Below are 7604 nucleotides of genomic sequence, written 5' to 3' on the forward strand. Positions count from 1 at the left end.
GCTTGGGGAGGGGGGAAAGGACCTCTGCTGCCAGTATGGTGCCTTTTCTTTTTTTCTCAATTCTTTAACATACATGAAAATTTTTAATTGTGTACAAAAATAGAGCAAATGGTATAAGCTCCCTGTATCCAGACCCAGCTTTAATAATTACCAGTATACAACCAACTTTATTTCATCTATGCCTTCAGCCACTTCCTCCCCTCCCAGACTATCTTGAAGTGTATCTCAGACATCATATTATTCATACATAAATACTGTAGTATGTGCATGTTTTTATGTATTTTACCTATATGATCTATTTCTCACACACATATATGTGAATATACACAAAACTAAATAAATAAATGACCCCTCCAAAAAAAAATAGAAAGATAGAAAGAATCGTAACCAAAGAAACAGGTAAAACTTTATTTGATTTTTTTTTGGTTGGTTGGTTGTTCTTTTGGCTATGTGGCAGCTCATGGGATCTTAGTTCCCCAACCAGGGATTGAACCCGGGCCCTTGTCAGTGAGAGTGTGAAGCCCTAACCACTAGACCATCAGGGAATTCCCAGAAATAGGTAAAACTTTAAATAAATCTAAATATGCATTCACTGTATAACTGTATATTATATTGATGATGAATATATATTAAAAAGTGGAACTAAAGTACCTCACAAAGTAGCATGTAAGAGAGGGTGGTGTGTATAGACTTAAAGGATGCTAAGGTGCTTGTATTTTTCAGGAGGAGGGGAGGGATGCTGAGTAACAAGATACTGCATGGTGCACTGGAAAACTTGTACAGCAATGTTCATGGACCAGCCTTTGTATCGGCAAGAGGACTGGAAACAACCAAACAATGCATCAGTAGAGGAATGGATATATAAATATGATATGTGCATCAAAGATGACATAAACAGATGGAGAAATATACCATGTTCTTGGATTGGAAGATTCAATACTGTGAAAATGACTATACTACACAAAGCAATCTACAGATTCAATGCAATTCCTATCAAACTACCAATGGCATTCTTCACAGAATTAGAACAAAACAATTTTACAATTTGTATGGAAACACAAAAGACATCAGATAGCCAAAGCAATCATGAGAAAGAAAAACGGAGCTGGAGGAATCAGGCTCCCCGACTTCAAACTATACTACAAAGTTACAGTAATCAAGACAATATGGTACTGGCACAAAAACAGAAATATAGATCAATGGAACAGGATAGAAAGCCCAGAGATAAACCCATGCACATGGTCACCTAATTTATGACAAAGGAGGCAAGAACATACAATGGAGAAAAGACAGCCTCTTCAATAAGTCGTGCTGGGAAAACTGGACAGCTACACGTAAAAGAGTGAAATTAGAGCACTACCTAACACCATACACAAAAATAAACTCCAAATGGATTAAAGACCTTAATGTAGACACTATAAAACTCTTAGAGGAAAACATAGGAAAAACACTCTTTGACGTAAACCACAGCAAGATCTTTTTTGACCCACCTCCTAGAATAATGGAAATAGAAACAAAAATAAACAAATGGGACCTAATTAAACTTAAAAGCTTTTGCACAGCGAAGGAAACCATAAACAAGACGAAAAGACAACCTTCACAATGGGAGAAAATATTTGCAAATGAAACAATGGACAAAGGATTAATCTCCAAAATATACAAGCAGCTCATGGAGCTCAATATCAAAAAAACAAACAACCCAATTAAAAAATGGATGGAAAACCTAAATAGACATTTCACCAAAGAAGACATACAGATGGCCAAGAGGCACATGAAAAGATGCTCAACATCACTAATTATTAGAGAAATGCAAATCCAAACTACAATGAGGGACTTCCCTGGTGGCACAGTGGTTAAGAATCCGCCTGCCAATGCAGAGCACACGGGTTCGAGCCCTGGTCTGGGAAGATCCCACATGCCACGGAGCAACTAAGCCCGTGCACCGCAACTGTTGAACCTGCGCTCTAGAGCCCATGCTCCACAGCAAAAGCCACTGCAATGAGTAGCCCACGCACTGCAACAAAGAGTAGTCCCCACTCTCCGCAGCTAGAGAAAGCCCACACACAGCAATAAAGACCCAACACAGCCAAAAATAAATAAAAATAAACTAAATTAAAAAACAAACAAACAAAACTACAGTGAGGTATCACCTCACACCAGTCAGAATGGCCATCATCAAAAAATCTACAAACAATAAATGCTGGAGACGGTGTGGAGAAAAGGGAACCCTTTTGCACTGTTGGTGGGAATGTAAATTGATACAGCCACTATGGAGAACAGTATGGAGGTTCCTTAAAAAACTAAAAATAGAACTACCATATGACCCAGCAATCCCACTATTGGGATTATACCCTGAGAAAACCATAATGTAAAAGGATACGTGTACTACAATGTTCACTGCAGCACTATTTACAATAGCCAGGACCTAGAAACAACATAAATGTCCAACGATAGATCAATGGATAAAGAAGAGGGGGTACATGTATACAATGGAATATTACTCAGCCATAAAAAGGAACAAAATTGGGTCATTTGTAGAGATGTGGATGGACCTAGAGTCTGTCGGACAGGGTGAAGTTAGACAGAAAGAGAAAAAGAAATATTGTACATTAATGCATATATGTGGAACCTAGAAAATGTTACAGATGAACCTATTTGTAGGGCAGGAATAGAGATGTAGACGTAGAAAACAGACATGTGGACACAGGGCGGGGGGAAGGGGAGGGTGGGATGAAGTGGGAGATTGGGATTGACATAAATACACTACCATGTGTAAAATAGATAGCTAATGGGAACCTGCTGTATCGCACAGGGAGTTCAGCTCAGTGCTCTGTGGTGACCTAGATGGATGGGATGGGGGAGGAGGGAGGGAGGTCCAAGAGGGAGGGGATATATGTATACATATAGCTGATTCACTTCATTGTACAGCAGAAACTAACACAACATTGTAAAGCAATTATACTCCAATAAAAACTTAAAAAAAAAAAAAAAAACAGGACTGGAAACGACCAAACAAGGCACCGGTGGGGGAATGGATCTATATATGCGTGTGTGCATACGTTGCAATACTACGTATTGTAAGGATAAGCTGTATCCAGGCAGAACAGTGCGCACAGATCTCAAAAACACGGGGGACTAACACCGAGCTGCAAAACAACATGAGGTGTAAAACGGCATTGACTGGAGTTAAAAAGAAAAACGTACCAGCTTGTAGAATGGAGAGAGAAAGAGAATAGGACTGAGAGCCCTTGTTAAAGGGATTTTTAGCGACATTCACAATGTTTTATTTCCTTGGAGGAAAAACAGATGATGCGCATGTAGCAAGAGCATAACCATTATAAATCTAGGGTGTGAGACTAGCGGTGGTGGTTATGTTGTTTGTGTTTTATATGTTATTATCTGTGCTTAAATTATTAAAATATCATACATTTCTGAAGATTTTACACCTCTATATATTTTAAGAAGAATTATGGGGTCTGCAGAGCAATCTAAAATTTTGGCCTGATATCATCTGTATTGTGTAAACAATCCCGCTAAGACGTGGGTTTTATGGGGGCTGCACGCGAGCTCCACGGAAGGATACCCACCATGTGTGCTCTGCATTCTCCCATCTCTAGATTCTGACAAATTGATGCACGTGTTCAGCTTTTCTGTCCTCATGAATTTAACGCCAGCATGGAATTCAGGGTAAGTTAGAAAGGAGCATTCTGTTTGAAGTAACCTCAAAGCTAATGTCATGAATTAAGGAGAAATGTTTCTCTTGTGTGCATTTTTTATATTTACAATATTAACAGTGTCATAGTAGGAGTGGCTTCTGTTTGAGAGGTGCAGCTTTGTGGGCGAGGGCACAGCCAGATACCAAGTGGACTTTTCACCAGGCACCACGTGTAGTGGCCATCATGGACTCATGACTCAGAACACTACCCCCGTGGAGTACATCAGGTAACATACCAGCTTCATATGGAAAGAAGAAAATACAACACTGTCAAAGTGAGAAAACTAAATGAGTAGTTTTTTCAAGTGAGATGTAAATTTTGTCATCTCTTCAGGGAAACGGGGCAGGGGAGGGATACATTAGGAGTTTGGGATTAACATACACACACTACTATATATAAAGTAGATAAACAGCAACTGTATAGCACAGGGAACGCTCCTCAGTATTCGGTAATAACCTATATGGGAAAGGAATCTGAAAGAGAACGGATACGTGTATATGTATAACTGCATCACTTTGCTGTACACCTGAAACGAACACAACATTGTAAATCAACTATACTCTAATATAAAATAAAAATTAAATTTAACAAATAAAAAATAAATGACGTCATCTCTTCAATTAATGGAAGTCCAAACTTCCATTAATTTAGTGATTTTTAAATTTTACTAAATTTAGTGATTTTAATTTAGTGATTTTTAAATTTTATGCTCAGAATATATACGGTGAATCGATGAATAAATCCTTGGGGTTTCCTCCATTGACTAATTTTTTGTTTTGTTTTGTTTTGTTTTGGCCACACTTGCAGGATCTTTTTTCCCCGACCAAGGATTGAACCCGTGCCCCCTGCAATGGAAGCACAGAGTCTGAACACTGGACCGCCAGGGAATTTCCTCCATTGACTAGTTTTGTAAGACGTGTACTGCTGATGTGAGGAGGGAGGGTGAAAACAGGAGAGTGAATGGGGGAGAGGGTGCCAGCCTGAGGGGCCGAGCAGACAGCTGCCCGCAGTGACACGAGGGCAGACACTCAGAGCCGAAAGCCAGTGAAGAGAAGGTGATGACACGGCACTTCCAAGGTGAAGACCCCTCTGCCTCCAAGCAAGGTCCCGTCAAGGGGCCGGCACCCCTTCTGTCTTGTTTAACTCTCGCTCCCGGGAGCTGGTTCTCCTCTGCCCTCAGATTCTCCGCCCTCAGAAAGGGATGTGATGTTAGCACCTGCTTGTCCATGTTCTTCCAGAAAGAGGGTCAGATTGGAGTGTGGGAGATGTGGAAGTGGCCAAATGTCCTTTCCAGCCTGAGTTTTGGAGATAATGTGAGACTGTAGAATGAGCCCTGCTTTTCCTGACACAGAAAAAACAAGCTGTGTCGACGGGTTCTTTGGTCTGGGCAAGGGCAGTATCCCAACCAAAGCTTGGGATGTTTCTGACAAATTATTAGAGATCATTTGATACAAAAAACTAAAACAAAAACATGTCGAGGGCTTCCCTGGTGGCGCAGTGGTTGGGAGTCCGCCTGCCGATGCAGGGGACACGGGTTCGTGCCCCGGTCCGGGAAGATCCCACATGCCGCGGAGTGGCTGGGCCCGTGAGCCATGGCCGCTGAGCCTGCGCGTCCGGAGCCTGTGCTCCGCAACGGGAGAGGCCACAACAGTGAGAGGCCCGCGTACCACAAAAAAAAAAAAAAGTGTTGAGGATTGAAATCGTTAGTATTGTCTATTTTCCCCAGCTTCTATGCGGTAGCCAAATAAACTGCAACTGAAGGAAAAGGTCTCTGAGGACAAGGGTCAGCCGGATGAGAACAAGCTTAACTGTTTCCCAAGCAGTATCAGGTGTTTCCATTTCTCCCTGCTCTGAGTCTGAGGGCAGTGATGTTTCCACATCATCAGGCCTGTGCTGACCCCATGGCACCAAGTGGGAGGCTCCGGGTCCAGAGGGCAGGCCCCAGCGGGCACCCCCAGGGGCCCTCTCATTGGTGGAGGCAGTGTGGGGTGACAAGCCACAGCCACCTGGCTCCCACCCAGACGGTTATTTCAAAAGCGAAAACAGAGCAAAATGTTCTGATGAACACTGAGTCCATCAGGGTTGGGCCATCGCTGCAGAAAGTTACAAAACCAGGGTAGGGCTGGCGTCAGGCGACCGACCGCGGTATCTCTTCCAGACACCAGACTCCCTCTGCCCCAGTTCTGCTCCACGTCCAAAGATCAGGACTCGTCCTAAAGCCCGAAGCTGCAGATAGGCTTGTGCACACAGACTATGACACCGTCCTTGGAAAGCAAGCCAGCTGGGCGCTGGTGGAAAGGCCACAGAGCAGTGGGACACCATCCACCTGCCCCGGAGCAAGGGCAGCTTGTGGGGACGCACGTGGGGGGAAGGGCTTTCAGCTGCAGCTCTGCTCTGGGCCCGGAAAACAGGTGGGCTGTTGGGATGTTTCCACCCCGTGGGAGGGAGTCTGGTGAAGACTCACTGCCTTTGTCACTTGAGTGCTGCTTGCTGTTTTTAGTTTGGTTTTGTTGTTTTGTTTATTTTACATGTTAGGTTATTTATGTGTCATAGTAACATACATTTGTGTGTGTGTGTATATATATATTTCTATATAAATGTCAAAGTTGTATTTCACACTCTTGTCAGGAAATTTGTAGGAAAAAAATATAAGCTGGTTTGGTTAAAGATCGTGAGGCAGTACAAGACGGGTTACACGCTGCACCTTTGAAAGTCCATCAGCTGGATGGGCAACTTTTTAAAAAATTGTGCTCAAATAAGATAACATTTACCATTTTAACCATTTTTTAAGTGCACAGCTCAGTGGCATTAAGAACATTCACACTGTTGTGCAACCGTCACCATCATCCGCCTCCAGAATTTTTTCATCTTCTCCAACTGAAACTGTCCGCATTAAACACCAGCTTCCCCTGCCCCTCCCCCAGCCCCGGGCACCCACCACCCTACTTCCTGTCTCTGTGGCTCTCTTTTGGGGGCCTTGTAGAAGTGGAATCCCACAGCATCTGTCCCGCTGTGACGGACTTCTTTCCCCCCTCAGCACAATAGCTTCAAGGTTCCTCCATGTTTGTTGTTAGATTCTAGTTTGTTTTCCATCGATTGGAAGGTTTATTTTTGTTTTTTTTCATTTATATACCTTTATTTGGGAATGTTTAAATCAATACAGAGAAACTAAATTTCAGAGACACTGAATATCATTAGTCTGGATATCATTACTTTATTATAAAAGAAACACAGAAATTATTTACACGATGAAAGATTTCAGAACTTCAGTGGCAGCTTCCCGTGATGCCATTTCAATAGTGACTAATTTTAGTCGACGTATTTTCCAAGAATGTCACCGTCTCTAGATAAGGAATCATCCTTGTCGTCTAGAACTACTTTGGTGCCTTCATATTCTGGGAGAAGAACTTTATCTCCAACTTTCACACTAACTGGTTGAATCCCTCCACCCTTTCCTTTAGAGCCGGATCCAACAGCTACTACCGTTGCTTGCAATACTTTCCCTTGTGATTTTTCTGGAAGCATAATGCCTCCTTTGGTTACAATTTCGGCTGCACTTCTTTCAACTAATACTCGGTCAAAGGGGAAGAAACTTTCTAAATGCCTGTCCTGCCATGACTCGGGTTGCAACACTTCGTACCCTCGCTCTCTGGCCGCCGCCGCCGCAAAGGAGAGATCCGCAGTCCGACCCCCCTGCCACGTGAACTCTGGTTTTGTTTTCTTGCTGAGGACTCTGATGTTGAGAACAGGACAACCATCTGAATGTTTGCCTGGCCAAGGGGCTTCTCTTTCACCACCCTAAAATATACTTACCTTTGCCATAGTGGACATTTTTCAGTGTTTTTTCCTGCCCATCCACTACATAACTGGCGTGTTAATAGCTGCTCA

The 7604-nt window shown here is 42.9% G+C and overlaps 1 pseudogene; it reads right to left on the bottom strand.

Moving 5' to 3' along the window:
• Window positions 1-6916: 6916 nt before the first annotated feature.
• LOC101289182 (10 kDa heat shock protein, mitochondrial-like) lies at window positions 6917-7391 on the bottom strand (annotated as a pseudogene).
• Window positions 7392-7604: the final 213 nt, after the last annotated feature.

The sequence above is a fragment of the Orcinus orca genome, chromosome 11 (assembly GCF_937001465.1).
Source record: "Orcinus orca chromosome 11, mOrcOrc1.1, whole genome shotgun sequence".
Lineage (NCBI taxonomy): Eukaryota > Metazoa > Chordata > Mammalia > Artiodactyla > Delphinidae > Orcinus > Orcinus orca.